Genomic DNA, 17,289 nt, shown 5'->3' with positions numbered 1-17,289 from the left:
GTAGTATTTGAGAGCTTGAACATATTCCCATATGACATATCTTAATTAGAAAAAAATAAATTCCATTACCTCACAGTCGTAACTGGTAGTCATTTTTGCAAAGGTAGTGAATTTATGGCACTTGAGTTCACTTAAGTATTCTTGTACAATGGAAGATGACTAAGTGCTAAAGCCAGGAATACCTGTTTCAATCAAGTAGTTTGACTGTCACATAACACAGATGAAAAACAACTGAAGACCTAGGGGACTGCAAACCACTGTACATCAAGTACAGACTTTCATAACACTTATAAAAAATAAGCACTTGACTTCTGATTATATATATTTATATACATCCTAAACAGCATAGATTAGTCAAAACCATGGGTTTTTTTCTTTGATGAGGACATGGTTTTATGAGGACTTCAAAGTGGAAACCACATTGCTTTCTCAAAGCAAATGCTGCATGTATATTGTGTGATAACTGTTTAAAAATTATTAAAAATGTGGTAATTGTAATACTTTATCCCATTATCTTGGGAGAATGCTTTGAATAGGATACCAGAGACGTCAATTAAAAACTGTGAAGAGACTTACTAACCTAATATTAAGGTGATACAAAGCTGGGAGGGATTATGCATCCGTAGAGGATATAGTAGACTACAAAACAGCTTTGATAAATGACGGAGGAAGGTAAAATAAATAACATTGGTAAAATGAAATTTAGTTGAGTTAATGTAAAATGATTCATAGTGGATATTTAAACATACAAAGGTAGATTTAGGAAATGAAGAAAGGCATTGATATGACAGAAATGTCTGGGAGCTACAGTATTATTTACATACATTCAGACAAGGGTCCAAATATATTTGGACATGAACATATATTTGGGAAAGTGTTCAAAGTTGTACAAGTATGACAATATTTTGTATGCAGTAGCTGTACGTCACTGGTATTTTAATGGGTTTTGTTACCTCATTTGCTTATTTTTTGACTATGGTGAATTTTAACTCTCTTCTTTAGTCCAGTAATGCCCCAGATTGCTAAATGCCAAGCTTGATGTAGTAGCTATAGAAGGTGAATCTAATTTATAAAGTTCTCCATAATTTCCCTCTGGTGAGTGTCACTGGAAATGATTAACTAACTGTAAACTCAGAAGTCAGGTTGCATATTTGCCTAAATTTGTTTCTATTGAAATCTGAAATGAATTTACAGAGAAGAAAAGACTTCACATAAATCATGCTAGACATGACAGATCAGTGTATTAAGCTCAGTAAAACCAGTGGAAGTTCTCTCATTTTTGCTGGGTTATGACTATGACTACAAACCTGAAGACCTTAACTAAAGCCGTGTTTATTGGAGTGTCCTGCACTACAAGTCTGTAAAAGGTCACTTCAGAACAAATTAATAGAAGACTTTTACTTTAAAATGATCTCTCTAGGTGGTCAGAGAGGCAGTCTCAGTGTAGTCCTTAAGGCTCTAAGATTCTGCTTGTTGTCTTTCAAATAGAGTGTAAGACTGCAGCCAGTTTCTTGAGAGGAAACTGATCCAGTTCTAGGATGTAACATGGTCTAAGTGAATTGCTGTGCAGAAACCCTTGATTTATAGCTGGAATCCTACATCACCCTCGTCTTAAACTGGAACCAGCCACCCAGCTTGGCACTACCTGCTCTTCTGTAGTGGGCTTGTCTACAGTGCATCAGCAGGTCAGCTGCCTGACATCACTAATAAATGACATTCACTTGCCAGAAGTTCACCACACAGGATAAGGTGATGCCATTAAGTTTTGCTGAAGGGCTCCTGGACTGCACCATGCAAGCTAGAAATCTTGGCAGTGGAACTCAGTAAGAAATTCTTCTCCCTGAAAGGCAAACTGAGAGTGTGATGCAGAAGCCCAAATGCAGGCATCCAAGTGCCTTTGGAGATCCCTTACTGTATCCATCTTCTGCTGCAGAAGGATGCTCCATGGGCTCAGGAGGTTCCATGGTGTAGCTGCCAGCCCCATGAAGATATTTTGGCTTCTCTAGGTCATCTCCAAGGAAATTATGCACCTATTATGTGTATGCTTATCATATATACACATAGGCCAGCTACATCTGTACATGTCTGGTTGGTTGGCTGAATCACTTTGAAAGCTGATGGTCTGTATTGACCAGAGCTCCATTTATCTAATTGACTACTGCACCCCTTGTTATCTTTTGGCATACATCTTCTGTGTAAACAACTAAATTTAGGTGTTTCTTTACAAACTTGATCCTGCCCCTAATGTTCCTGAGAATCCATATTTCTGTTGGGAAGGTTGCTACAGACTGCCTCTGACAAGTGATATGCAAATGGACATTTCTGACCTGATGGCACACAGTATCTCCCGTCTTGAACTTCTAGAATTGCTGAATAAGGCACCTTTACCAGACGTAGGATATGACTTAGTGTACTCAGAGTAGGCACAACCCTCCCAAAGCTGTGTGAATTTTTCCTCTGGATCATTAAACAGAGACTGAGACTGACATCTTTTTGAAACCTAATGAGAAGGTTTCTCATTTGGGGAATCTATGTCCTGAGGCATCTAACCTGTAGATGCTCAAGCCTGAGCTAGTCACACAATACTTGCGTACGCCAGCAGAGAAAAATAGGAATCTCCAGAGGATAATCCGCATCGTCGTAAAACAGGCATTTAAAATATGTCAGCGAAATCACAATATTGTTCATATCTACTGATTATAAAGGAAACCAAGATCCAGTCAAACTCAGGTTTAGACATCAGACTTTCAAGCTGTAAAAATTACATGACATGACCCTGTCCCACACTCTTGAAGTTTTCTGAAAATACTGACTTTTGAGTATCTGGCTCCCATAGGAACAGAGAGAGCATCCATCTGAGCTGGTGGTGAGCATCCCTTTCCCTGGCATGAAGAATATCTATAATCAGGTCATATCATGTAGTACACTTCCAGTGAGAGACTGAGAGGACTCTCGTTTCAGAGTGTCTGTTGCTAGGTATGCAGAACTCAAGAGAACAAATCTCTTTAGGAAGAGACAGAGCTTTAACCTTCCTGTCACATCCTATTGAATTTCTTATGCATAAGATCAAAATGATAAGGAGACGAACAAGAAAACTGCCTTCTCCTTGGTCTCTGAATGCATAGCCAGCCTTTGGCTCTCTGATGAACAGAGAAGTGTGAAAGGCTATAAGGAGATCAGAGCTACCCTGGTATGTCATTTGCTGTGCTTTATTTCCTCACCTAAACACAGCAGAAGTTGTGTAGAGCCCTTTTTCTATCCATAATGAAGAGCAAATAATGAATCCCATTCTGCTCTGCTTGGGTTAAAGGGCCTCACTTTAAGGTGACATAAAGTCAGAGCATTCCCTGGGAGTGCAACCAGAATCAGTACCAACACAGAGCCATCACAAGTTTGACCCACTTATGTCAGCTGAAAGTGGAGCATGCACAAGCAGTAACACTTCAGTTTGACTAGACTAGGACCTCCTGCTGTCCCAGGAAAAGATATTGCCAATAAGCCACTATTTGAAGACCACAGACTCTGCTCATTCTTTCTTAGCTGAGTTTTTATATGATTGTGTGAATTTATGTCATTGTGACAGTGCAGCATAGCTATTTCAAAGATCTAATTGACGTCAAGATTGATGTGATTCATGGGAGTCATAGGATCTCTACCAGTGAAAAAAAGTCCAGACTAAATGATATGCATTTGTGCAGTTCTAAAGTCTGATTCTTGGCAGAGGATTGTGGATTTCATATACTTCATCAAGGATAATTTGAAAGTGCCTAAAGTCACTGATCTTTGACAAACTCCTCAGCAATTAGTTCCAGACAGAGACTGACACAAGACCAAATTACACAAGTGGGACAACTGCAGGCACTGACTGCTGCCACATCAACCCTACCTGTTAGTCTTTGATGGCAGCCCTTCCCCATGCCTGCCAATCTGTGTGACTTCAAGGTGGCCAGGCTGGAGGGAGATGATGGAAGAGTTGGGGCATTCAACTGCTTTGGAGTGATGAGAAGCAAGACATAGCCCACAGCCTGTGATTTGAGATGGGACAGAAACATGTTGTACTTTACACAATGCAATCCTCATAGGAAAACCTGTCAGCAGTTGGTGCACACATATTCTGGAATGAAAGGAGTGATTTTTTCTCCCCCACTACCTATCTTGTTGCCCCTTTGATATTCCCTATCACAGATTTCCTTAGATCACCACAGGACAGTCTCATCATAATGCTATTGCGTTCTATTCTGAAGAAAATGTTTAGTAAAGGCTGAAAAAACCTTTCCCTGTTTATCTCTGCGGTGCCATCAGTACATTAAGTGTATTTGCCATCCCAACAGAGCATGCAAGATGGTAGGTTTAAAGAGATGAAATTCTGCTTCTAGTGACACAGGAGAGCTAAGAAAGGATAGGGATGATCTTTTCCTGATATGACAAATCTGAGTTATGTATTAACAAATAACATAACAAATGTCCACTTTAGAAATCTGATGCAGTGAACAAAATTATCAGAGTACAGTGAGCACATGCGCTGTTGCAGAATTAGCCCGTTTCATTTTGTAACATGCCCTATTACAGCGTGAAGCTGCCTGGCAGCTGGAATACAAGCAGCCTTTGATGGGCTCAGGAAACACATTGCCATGCTTTCACACTGTTGTTTGACCAGGCTGAATGAGCCATCCAAACCAGCTCACTTCTGTCCTGGATGAAGAGATGAGTAAATGAGCACATCAATGTCATTTTGCATGGGGTAAAGTGGGTCAGCAAAATATTGCTAGTAATGTGCTAAAATACTGTGAATGCTTTTTACTTTTTGATTTACTGCTCTGTATGAACTCTAAGCTTCCTTACATCATAATTAGGGGGTTGCTTGCAGCTATGTTTGTGAGGAGTCAATTTTTCAAAAGAAGAAAAACCCACCTAGGTGAGCTGGGAATTCCAAGATTTGGGGAGGAATAAAGGAGTACAAATTACATGTTGATCAACAGCATTGTTAAAAAATACTAAAAGCAAAACTAAAAAGTCCATATTGTCACCATAATTACAAATGAAATCAGAACAGTGGATAAAGCTGTTAAGATACTTTGTCAAACACATTACAAAGCAAAACACAAACCAGGACATGGACAAAAGAGCACAGCCAAATTCAAACTCAGCAGGCAGAACTGAGGACAGACAAAAAAAGAAAAAGACTGATCCAGGCTAGGGTCTGGAAGCAAGGAACAGTTTCCTTGCAGGGTAAATGCAGCTTGGTCAGGGGACAGGAGGATCCTTACCAAGAGGCTAAGAACAACTAAACAATACATACTTGTGTCACTATTGTCATAATAAAAAAAAAAAATCCCCACAGTACAAGAAATGTATAGCTAACAAGAAAAGGGGTGAGTTTTCTTCTTGATATTGATGTTGAAAAGGAAAAAGCCCCATGGTTTTTTCTTAACACCATTAAAGCAATGGCATTTGCTGGCTTGTGATGTTTGTGGTGGTATTTCCTTGGGGCAGGAGGCTACAAGTTAAGAACAGGAGGTACTGTTAACATTGTATGGAATACAGGAGAAAAAATTGCATGATGCACATTTGCATTCATTAAATGAATTCTTCAAAGGAAACAAGATAAAAAAATAAAGATTGCCAGCTTTGAATGAGTAACAATATTGAGTGCTGTGGATACATTTTTTGGTTCAAACTCTGACACAAGCAATTCACTCTCATGCAGGTGCTTGCTGTTTCTAGAATGCAATGATCATCTCCCGGTTCTGCTTCAGATGAAAACAATGATTCATTTCTGTATTATATTTCTGTGAAATTTGTCACCCTCTAACACCACTCATACCTGTCCTTGAGCAGGGAAATACTTGACAAGTCTGAGGGTGTGTCAGAGTGAAAAAATAAAGCACCTATGGTAACGTAAACATCATGTTAGGGCTAAAAAGATAGAATAGGAACAGCCCTTTTCAGCGCCGTGTGTTTGAGCAGACACAGTGGTGGGATGTGTATCTAACTGCTTTGCTGTGTTCTTTCATTTACATTACAAAGGGATGTTTTTGGCAGAAAGTCAGTGGAAGCAGCATTCATTATTCCTTTAAGGGGCTTGATAATTCAGTATGGTAATACGCCACAGGCTGTCAATGCTGTCAACCATCCTCCAAGAGATAAATTAAACTTTGTTCCAGCATCAGTATTTCTGTATGCAGTCCTGAGATGAAATGGGATTGGAGATCTGACCATGGGGTGAGAACTAGTGACGGTTGATATATTTGTGAGACATTTTGGGTGAGGCACAACCCAAACAGAAAGTGAATAAAACATGTGAAAGTAGGCATCATTAGCTGAGGGGGTACGAAAATCACCGAAAATGAGAAAAGTGATTCAAGCTGACAAAAAAATCCCAAAACAACACAATGAAAACCACCAAAAACAACAAAAAGAGCCAAACACCAACTAACCCTCAAGTATATCTTTGAAGTCTGCCTCAAATATGGAAAAGAGAAGCGGGTTTCTCATGCAGCTTTGGGTATGTCTACATGGTTGCTCAGGGGAAAAAATGAAACTTTTAGGTAACAAAGCATTTAATCCTTAAGTAGCCATTTAAACTGGCTCTGATGAAGTACCTCTTTCTTTGTCTACTATATAAAGCAAGCACAACTGACTTACATGCATACAGATAGAAACACTGAAGGTATCTAGTCACCCAAGAAGTGATTCATCTTCAGCACCTAGAAACATTTTAATTTACATAAGCTTATTCAGCTTGGCCGTCTGATGAACGACTGACAAATTGGATACTTTAAAAGACTCCTAAAAAGCTTGGTGCCAGCAGGGAAGGTCCACACTGCAGTGGTGTCACATGGAAGTCACAGCATAACTCTCAGCACCCAACTTTTCTGCAATGAAGTAGCTGATGAGTCTCCACAGGTTTGCTCTATGGGGAATGAAGAAAGAGGGAGACTGCTACAGCAAGAAATTCAGAACTGTAATCTGACATCAGTGCTTTGAGGCTGTACCTATATTAGTGCTTTAGCCTGGATCAGAAGATAGCAGAGCTTTTAAAAATAAGCTCCCAATTCTTCTCTTTTCTGGGCTTTGGTTCATATTACTCATTCACACAGTCTCAGGGAACATAACCTTTATTTAGTTAAGATCAAATAAACTGGAAGATGGAGATCAGGAGTATACCCAATACACTCCAAATGCAATGGGCATTCAGTCCATGCAACCAGATTAGGACTATTCTGAAGAAAGAAAAAAAAAATCACTAAATTTAGTAGTGTTGGTGTCAGATTCTCAGCACTATGTTGTTCCTCAGGTCTGCCACTGGCTTGCAGTACTTGCTAATGTATCCCAAAGTGAAGAGGATCTTGGAAGTGTCCATTGCCCCATTAACCACTGGAGGAATTTAGAAAGATCAGATAGCTGAATTAGTGTACTTAAAAGTGAATGAAACAAATAACCACCAAATGGATGTTGGACTGTTTTTCCAAAATGCAGTATTTTAACAATGGAAACATCCATTAAACAAAGGCAGAAAAAAGTATGGCACAAGCCATAAGGTAGTGAATTAACTGAGGATGTAAAATACCTGTTGATTACCTCTATCTATCAGATAAGATAAGTAAATTCAAAACACAAATTGGGCTTTTGTTTACAGCAGTAAACATCAGGGCTTCATCCAAGCATAAACTGTAGCAAATGAACCATGATTTTATTACCCACCAGTTAACTTTTAATGCCTGCAAAAGAACAGGGCAAACAGCAAAAAAAAAGCACCAAGACAGTTTCTAGCACTACCAACCCAGCTGCCTTGTCCACAGACTGCAGGTTGTACCTGCTCCAAATGGAGCCTTATAGATAAGATACAGTCTCTTCAGGTTTATACCTACTGTGGCATAGACTTAGCCATGGTCACAGATCTCCAGAAGAAACCTTGTCCAACACAGCCTTACCCGTGGGCTATGAGGGCTGCAGTCCCTCTAGGGGTGTAGCTGCTCTGTTGTGGGCTTATCCATGGTCACATGCTTTCAGGTGTTCCAGCTTGACCTCTTGCACTGCAACTGATGCTTCAAGGTGTACCTGCTGTGGCCACCCAGGGATCAACAGCCTCAGGGCAGACCTGTGTCACATCCTCCATCATCCGGCTGTCTGTACGAGAAAACAAAATCAGATTCACAGCCCGCATCTAGCTGAGTAGGGATGTTCGAAGAACTGAGTGGTCATTGCAATAGGACTGGAAATACCTACAGGTACAAGGGAGACGTGCTTCATTCTCCCCAAAAAGCAGCTGAGAAGAGCAAGAACTGCTGCTGGTTCATAACAGGGTTCTCCAGAGACTGGAAAGCAGTGATGCAAGGGCAAATACCAGGCTTGGCCTCAGGACAGTGCTTTTATTGTAGGTTTCCCAGGCAAGGCAAAACAAAGTGACAAACAAGACTGAAAGTGGCAAAAGCAAAAAGGATCCATTGACTTGCCCTGGAATTCAATGTACAGCAAGAAAGGTAGAAAGTAATGGAGCAGGTAAAGGAGCATATATGGCATCAGAGCTAGGAAGAGCAAGTACTAGCCTGCCAAGTAACAGTTAAGTATCTGTAACAACTGTAAGCTCAGTCTAGCACACTCTGATCAAATCTGTCATCTTAAACCCCTCAAGCTCTACATCAGGTGCCAAAAAAGACTGTGGTAGGCTGACCCTGGCCAGCAGCCAAGCACCCACATAGCTGCTTGCTCACTCTGCCACTGCAGAAGGGCAGAAGGAGAAAACAGGAAGAACAAAACTGAGATAACTCATGGGCTGAGATAAAGATTGTTTAAAAGGTAATGAAAAAAACAAAAAACCCTACATCAACCAGAGAAAGTTAGTCTGTCACAACCTGCCTGTAGGTAGACTGACGCCCAGCCAGTCTCTGAACAGTGGCCACTTAGGAAGCCACCCCATCCTTTCTTCCTCCTCTACCCCACTTTTTATTACTAAGCAAGACACTATATGGTGTGGAACACCCCTCTGGCCAATTTTTGTCAGCTGTCCTAGCTGTGTCCCCCACCTCCTCACTGGTGGACAGAGTGGGAAAAAGCAAACCTTCAGGCTGGGCAAGCACTGCTGATCAATGACCCACTGAAGTGTCACCAACACAGCCTTGGCCACAAATCCAAAACACGGTGCCACGTGAAGTGCTCAGAATGAACTTCATCCCAGCTACTGCTCCAAGTGATCATTACAAGAATTGCTTTACATGACATCTATGAGTGCCTTCATTGCTTCACCACCTTTAAGGTCTTTCTCATGCAATCCATTTGAATGCTTCTGGGGAAGTTACAAAACCCTTTATTCTTCATGTTAACAAACAGACACTTTTGTTCTCGGGAGGAAAAAAATTCATATTTAGCATACTTTGTTCTTTCAGGCATCAAAACAGGCTGGCCAAGGAAGTGGCTGAGTCACTGTCCCAGGAGGTGTTTAAAAGATGTACAGATGTGGCATTGAGGGGCATGGTTTAGTGGTGGATTTGGCAGTGCTGGGTTAATGGTTGGATTCTATAATCTTAGAGGCCTTTTCCAACTAAAATGATTCTAATAATTCTGATTTTTAAAAATTGATTTGGCATGTTTCCATAGTTACACTGGTGTGGGGTTTTTTAAAAAGGTAATTAAACTCTTTCAATCCTTCATAGTTTAATCCAAGTACATGTTAAAATTGAGTTTTCCTGAGTGGGCTACTCTGAGTTAAATTCTAGCAAAGCTGCTTCTAAAGGATCAAAATATCTTTTACTTTAAAAAAGCCAAAACCACAACAAAACATGCAAACACAAAAAACTCCCAAAACAACCAACCAACCCCCCCCCTCCAAAATAAACTCAACCAAACAAAAAAACTCGAAAAACCAAAAACCTGAACAATACAACCTTTCCGAAGTATATTGGAACAAGGCTACCTCATTAATGGTTTGCTCTGTAAAGCAGGCATATCAAGGAAAAAACTGTAGGACTCCAACTTTATAAATATAAAACTGAAACTTTGTTGCACTGCTTTTGTGACATAGCATAAAAACACCAGAAATGCTAAATGTAACATTCTACATGGAACCACAAAAATTTAATTTTTGCATACTCTGTACAAGACTAAAGGGACACAACGCAATATATCTCTTAATAACAAATATTCTTTAAAACCTAAAATTCAAAATCAATCTTTGTGTTTTTTGTTCCAAAGTATTCAGAATTTTCTCACATATAATCAGACATTAATACTCTTGTATTTTCTCTGCATGGTAAGAGAGACAGTTCTGGTCCTCCATGGGTATCTCTGCATATAATACATCTTCACACACTGGAGCAATACTGCTTCTTCATTCTCTAACTCTTCCTATTCATTTGCAAAGGCAGTATTCATTAAAATAACCAAGGATTTTTTTTACTGAAAGCGTTTACTTTGCCAAAGAGTGGTGACAGATAAAAAAAGAAAATAAACGGATATAACAATTTAGAAAAATCATACAGGTTCAGCTGTGAATAAAAGTTACATCCTTCTTTATGTCTACTTTTCATAAGAGCAGCATCACTCCCCCTCTCCTTGTAAATGAACCACTCATTGCTTGCACTAAACTAACATCCAGAGGTTCCAATCAAGGACTTATTGTTCCATGTCCCTGTACAAAGCCATGGCAAGCTACTTCCCTTACTTTGAGTGATACATTTGGGATCTCAGTTCATATAGGTACTGCTGCAAGTCACATAGCATATGGCAGTACTGTTCACTTGCAAAACTGCTCAAAACTAAGATGAAATGCAACCAACTGATGTGAAAATTGAACATAAAGAGCATGGGAGGGTGGATGAGATGGGTAATGCTGAGAAAACAATGTGCCTTCACTTAGGTGGGCTGCAAGCAGATGGTGCAGGACTCAGGTATGGATCACTTGGCTTCCTAGCCACAGGGTTTACCTTGGGTTCCTATCAGGCAGAGGTCTGTGAAATACCATCACCCATCCTGTCCAAGGCTATTCCCCTGCAGCACATGAATTGCACATCAGTACCAGAGCCTGCCTTGAGGGCACAGAGTCTGGCAGTAATGCTGACCCCTACTTCTCCAGATGCAGGTGGGTTTGCCTGCTGCTGAGGCAGGAGGTTTGCACCCAGGCTGACAGCAGCACAGGACACAGAGATGCCTACAGCACTGCCCCCTGAGGGGTAGCTCCCACTGTACCTATTCCCTGCAAAGCTGAGTCACTGGGTGCAAAGACAGCATTCAGTTTGATGTGACATACCTGACAAGGCATTCAAAACAAGAACACTGCACTGACAAGCTGTTCGGGTAAATGGTAACCTAAAGAATTTAATTGAGAATGTGCTGTGTAGGATCTCTGCCTACTCAGCCCAGCTAGTGAAAATTAGCTTTCCTCCACTCCCATATCAAGTTCTTTGTCCCCAGTGTGATGTTAGCTTCACATGTACCTAGGCTGAGCATCCCTCCAACACTAAGCCATTTTTTCAGCTGCTAGTCTTACACCAACACTTGAGGTCACCCAAATTGTACACCATGTTTTCAGGCTCTGATCAGATGTCTCCAGTGTTAGCAGGGAAAAGGGCTATGATTCAGTTGCCTGAGCTCAGGTGTCTGGCAACATTCACACGGGAACCACACTGCAAATAAGTATCACTAAAAGAATAAAGGAAATCTAACCTTTCCTTACACATCAGAAATGTTACAAAACAGTATTTTTTTAATTTTTTTTTTTATGACAGCATAATGACAGTGTTTGCATTGCGTCTTTGTATTGAAATGTTCCAAAGTCATAAAGCCTCAATAATTCAACTAAAGTTAGACAGTTGCTAAGCTAAGGCTGGCATTATCCTGACCAGGCTGACTGTATTCCCTGATGCATCTATACCCATCTGCTATTTTCCTTCTGTTGTGCCAAGATTATCCATCATTTGGGGCAGGGGAATACCTTTTATTTTGTGTCAGTTGAGGACTAAGGAATAGGTGCTACAAGAATACAAATCATCAGTACCACAGTGCCTGTGATGATTTATTCTCCCCCCTGGCTTGCCTTCTCTGCAGGAGACCTGAAATCTTTCCATGCTTTTTATGAAGGGGCTTGTACTTTTTTAACGCTTGCGTCTCCAGTAGCTGGTGAAAACAATCCAGGATAATCAATCTATTAGGATTTATGGCTAAACATCAACATACTCAGCAGAAGCAGAACTACTAGCTATTTTCTTTAGAGCAGGGTGGTGTCAGCTGCTCCTGTCAACCAAAATCAGTTAAAGGGGTGACAGGTTTGCAATTGAGCAAACCAGGGGCGGGTTTTGCTCATGGCTTGAGCAGGTATGCCAGGAAACAGGCTGAAGCAGTAGAAGAGACTGGACTTCCATTGCAGAAGCTTTCTGCTGGTATTTGTAATTACATCAGTAATTCTGCAAGAAGGAATCTCCCACAAATCTGTTCTTGCTAAGGCAAGTGCAGTAGCTATGGTTACCCAGCAAACAGGGAGAGGAGGCAAAGCTGAACCACTGCTCTGGGCACTGCATACCATTTTTAACATCAAAAGCCTAGTTTTAGCTTTCCAAATAGAACTATGAGAACAGCCACCCATGTTCCCCATTACAGTGTGTTTGCATATATAACTGTGTGGCTATGCATGGGTGGGTATATATATAGATCTATAGTAGGATGACAGGATGACAAAGAGAACAAAAAAGGAGTCAGTTTTTAGATCATCACACAACTATGAAGTTAGCAGCGTACTCATAGACAACAATCTTGCACACTTGGTTAGGCAGCCTAGGGCCAGCAGCACAGGATTTTCCTCAGCTAACTTTTGCCTGCTACAGGGAGGAAATGTCTTCAAGCATCTTCATTTGCCTCTGAGCATTGCAAGGATTGCTCAAGACCTACTGGTAATTTCCTGAAAAGGAACTATGTCTGCACTGTAGACTTAAGGCAACCATTCTAGAAAAGTTTCCTTATTTAGGATAATGTGCATAAATACTACTGTAGTGTAGAAGCAACAATGTGGAACTTAGCATATGCCACGGCCCACCCTAAGAAACTGGTAAATGTTTAAGCAACTAGTCCACACTGAATTTCACTTAAAATGTCTTCATGTAGTCATCAAGCTCATAAATGGGTGTTTGAGAGAGGGTGGGGATAATTTAGTGGGCTGTAGCCCTACTCATATAGCAGATTCCTATATATATATCTATAGCATATAGGCATGGACTCAGACCTGGTGAGCTACCTTCATATCTTCAATGGAAATGTTTTAAAGCCTTACCTCTCTACCCTCTAGGAGTCCCCTAAACGACCAGGAGCAGGGTCTGCTTCACCTCCTCTGCCCTGCTGTCCCACAGGCGGTGCCTGGACACTTGCTGTGGTGCAGTCCCCAGCATAGCAACAAAGCACTCTGGACACTTGAGTTTCTGGGCTGTTCTTGTGTCTGGCTGTGCCTTAGTGCACACCTGCAGTCTAATCACTGTTTCATTAGCAGACCATGTAGGTGTACACTCCATGGCTGCAGCTCAAATTAGCCACTCAGGTTTGCTCTTCAGCCATGAGGAAGAATTAGGCACCATCATCTCCCTTGGCTCAGGCATCTCTTCATCACAAAACCCTTTTTATATTACCAAGCTAGTTGTCTAGACTCTTTCTGTAGACTAGCTAAGTGTTTGATCTGTTAAGTTAGGTGAAATTAATTCCATCCCTTACTACATACAATTTCCTGAAGGTGGAACAGGCTGCTACTAGTTCATCTCTAGGAGCCTCTTCAAAAGTACAACAGGACAGCTGTGGTTGTTTGGTAACAAAGCAGAGCCCTCTGCTTTGACACCAGCCTCTAGATCAAAAAGTATCTACTACTTCTGAGACACTCAGGAGTCCAGACAGGGCTTGCAAATGACATGAGACTTCTGCGAGACCAGTGTCTTTTTGGAACAGTAACTAGGAACCAGGAGGACAGAACAAGGGAATCTTGGCTAGCATTGGACACCTAATTATGTCTACCTGAGAGCTGGGGCTGTGAACTACCTGAGAAGTCAAGGCAGGCACGGTCAATAGACTCTGGAGATTGATTCAGCTTGATCCACAGTAGACACCATTGTAACCAGAACACCCAGACAAGGCTGGTAGGCAGCACACAGGATTTAACAGAATCTTCTGGAGCAGCAGCTGGAGGCTAGGCAGGATTTGTAGTAAAACACTGTGCATGAGGATCTGAACTGAGCCCAGCCAGAGATTCTTGTTGCTTCTGTAGGCTAGTACTGGAAAGTCACAGTAATTTAGAAGAAATTAAATCAGAATCTGTATCAACTTTCATCCACCTATATCCAAAAAAGAGTAAAAGTTAGTCTTCTATTTTTTTCTTCTATAACATCTTTCTAGATACTAGAGGCAGTCTTATGTGTAGTTGCATCTACACAGGTTGATCAGTGTGACACAGAAGTCATGAGATACCAGTGCCCTTTTGAACCAGAAGCAAAAAGCCAGACAGATCAGGGGCTGTATTTGCTTGTGCTGGACAAGCAAGACACATCTTTGTCATGGGTAGGATGAACACAGTTTTAATACTTAAAGACATGAGGCTTAAATCACTTGCATTTGAAAAGTTAGATAAAACAATATACATTTAGTTTTAGGACAAGAAGTTTTCCCAGAAGAATTAGTTTCTGGCTTCTTTCAACATAATCACAAGCTGAACTTAGCTGTAATAGAAAAAAAATTATGGAAATTAAAACCCTGTTTCTTTCCACCTATGAAAAGAATAAGGCTTCCTATATCCATCCAGTACAGAGACCTCCTGCACTCATACAGAAACGAAACTTTCTATGCTATAAGTAGTTTTAAACCAAACTGAAGATGTAAGAGAAGAATTCAGAGTAAAAAACAACACTACAGACACTGATAAGGAGTTTTATCTCAGCCAAAAGAGCCCAAGAAATATGAATCACAGAAACTCTCTCATCCTGAGAAATTTATGCATCCTAGAATTCCCAAAGGAAACAATCACATCAGATAAAAATCTTTAGACCAAAATTAAAAAGAATAAAGCTGACAGAACTGCCTGAAATACATATTTTAGCAGAGAGTTATTAGAAAGACAGCATAAATTGCCTGTTAATAATACTCATCATACATCTATTGTCAGTAAATCTAAGTAACCCTGGTTTTATATACTTCTGTAGACCTAATTTTATTGCTTACTTGCTTAGTAAATTAAACCAGGTGTATTGGCAATGTGTTTAGACTATCACCTGAAAAAGTTAAACTTCCATCACCCATTATGAGCCTGCTTTAAAATATCCAGTGCTTGGAGCTAAAGGCATGAGTTTGCAAAACTCAAATTATTGGTCAAAACATTCAAAAGATCCATCTTTAGAATATTTTTTAGTCATGTTGCTGGTGTCTCAACTCTGCCTCAAAGTGCACTCAGAAGTTTTAACCAGGGGTAGTCAAGATCTTAGTAAGGAAGCAGCGATAAACCTTTAATCTTCATCACTTCCACTTTTAATTTCAAGAGAGTATCTACAAATCTGAGCTGAACAGAAGATCTATATACACTGCCAGGTAATGACTTAGCAATATTGTATGTAAATATCATAGTGAACAAATCAAATAGGCATTATTGAGCTAAGAGATAATTTCTGCCAAATTCCAGTTGTTACATCTTTGTTAACTTCTATATAACTTTATCAGGAGAGAATATCCACTGAAAAACTGCAGGATACCATTTCATAGTTATAGAATATCCTAAGTTGGAATAGACCCACAAGGATCATGGGAGTTCAACTCCTGGCCCTGCACAGGACAGCCCCAAGAGTGACACCCTGTGGCCTAAAGCATTGTCCAAACACAATCTTCTTGAACTCTGTCAGGCTCGATGCCGTGATCACTTGCCTGGATAGCCAGTTCCTGTGCCCAACCATCCTCTGGGAGAAGAATATTTTTCTAATATCCAACCTACACCTCTCCTGACAAAACTTCAGGCCATTCCCTTGGTCCTGTCACTGTCACCAGAGAGAAGAGCTCAGTGCCTGCCCCTCCTCTTCCCCTCACAAGGAAGCTGTAACTGCAGTGAGGTCTCCCCTCAGCCTCCTCCGGGCTGAACAGACCTGGTGCCCTCAGCTGCTCCTCATGCAGCTTCCCCTCAAGGCCCTTCCCCATCTTTGTGCCCTCCTTTGGACACTCTCTAATGGTTTAATGCCTTTCTTACACTGTGGCACCCAAAACTGCCCCCAGCACTGGAGGTGAGGCTGCCCCAGAGCGGAGCAGAGCAGGACAATCCCCTCCCTTGCCCGGCTGGCCTTGCTGGGCCTGATGCCCCTCAAGGCAGGGTTGGCCCTCCTGGCTTCCAGGGCACTGCTGGCTCATGTTCAACTTGCCATCGACCAGGAAACCCAAGTCCCTTTCCCTGCTCTCCAGCAGCTTGTTCCCCAGCACAAAGGCACATCCAGGGTTGCCCCAGCCCAATAGCAGATGTTGAAACTTCACATGGTAGTTGACCAGGGCTTCTCTATATCTAAGGCAACAGTTGCTCCTAATTCCATACTGTCAGCAAACTTAGTATTCTTTCAAGTCCTGCATCCATTTAGTATACAAATTTTATGTAAGAGGCTTTACAAATATATTTAGTATATTAACCTTCTAAGTTACTAGCAATTCAAACAAATGCTTTAGGAGTTAAGAATCTCTGAATCTCATAATCCCCTGGATCCTCCAGTTCCCTCAGGAACAGATAAGTCTGGACTTCTTCCCAGTCCCATTCTTGCTAAAGAATGAACAGCATTAACATTGCCAGAGCAGGATGTGAGGAAACATGCAATACCTTCCATCAGACATTATGAAATCAAACATCAAATGTCACAAACATTTCCAAGTTATTTCACAGTGTTCTAACAAGCACAAGAAAAATTAATTCAGTATTTAAAAATTAAACACTCAAGTAGTCATTGTAATTAGTATTAAAATAGGATGGAGAATTAATGTAAAGTCTGACAATAGACTTTTATGTGCCAGTAACACACAGTAAATCACTTTTAAAAGACCTTATTATTTCAAATGTTCAAAAATCTCTGACAAGGGGCTAATTAATAACATTGTATTGCTGGTCTTAGTAAAATGGACACTACTGTCTTCTAAAGCCTAATTTTGAAATTATTGTGAAATCTCAGATGTATTATGTTGTCTGATTTAAACTATATTCAACACTGCTTTTGTTATTTAAAAATACAATTTGAAAGTAAGATAACAAGAACTAAATGGCCTAAAGGGAAAATAATTAAAGCAAAGAGCTAAATAGCTATATAAATATTC

At 40.7% G+C, this 17,289-nt stretch overlaps 1 long non-coding RNA gene across 1 annotated transcript in view; it reads right to left on the bottom strand.

Annotated features, from left to right (window-relative positions):
• Window positions 1-5,137: 5,137 nt before the first annotated feature.
• LOC106629159 (uncharacterized) overlaps window positions 5,138-17,289 on the bottom strand; it is a 63,095-nt gene continuing 50,943 nt past the window's right edge. The window contains exon 7 of the long non-coding RNA XR_001332320.2: window positions 5,138-8,130. This is a non-coding gene — a long non-coding RNA (uncharacterized LOC106629159). The remainder of the gene's footprint in view (window positions 8,131-17,289) is intronic.

This window comes from Pseudopodoces humilis, chromosome 3 (genome assembly GCF_049639895.1).
Source record: "Pseudopodoces humilis isolate 2021_Gansu_Grassland_sample_001 chromosome 3, ASM4963989v1, whole genome shotgun sequence".
Taxonomy (NCBI): domain Eukaryota; kingdom Metazoa; phylum Chordata; class Aves; order Passeriformes; family Paridae; genus Pseudopodoces; species Pseudopodoces humilis.
Note: the sequence above shows the minus strand (reverse complement) of the source record. Positions and strands in the feature narration are given on the sequence as shown.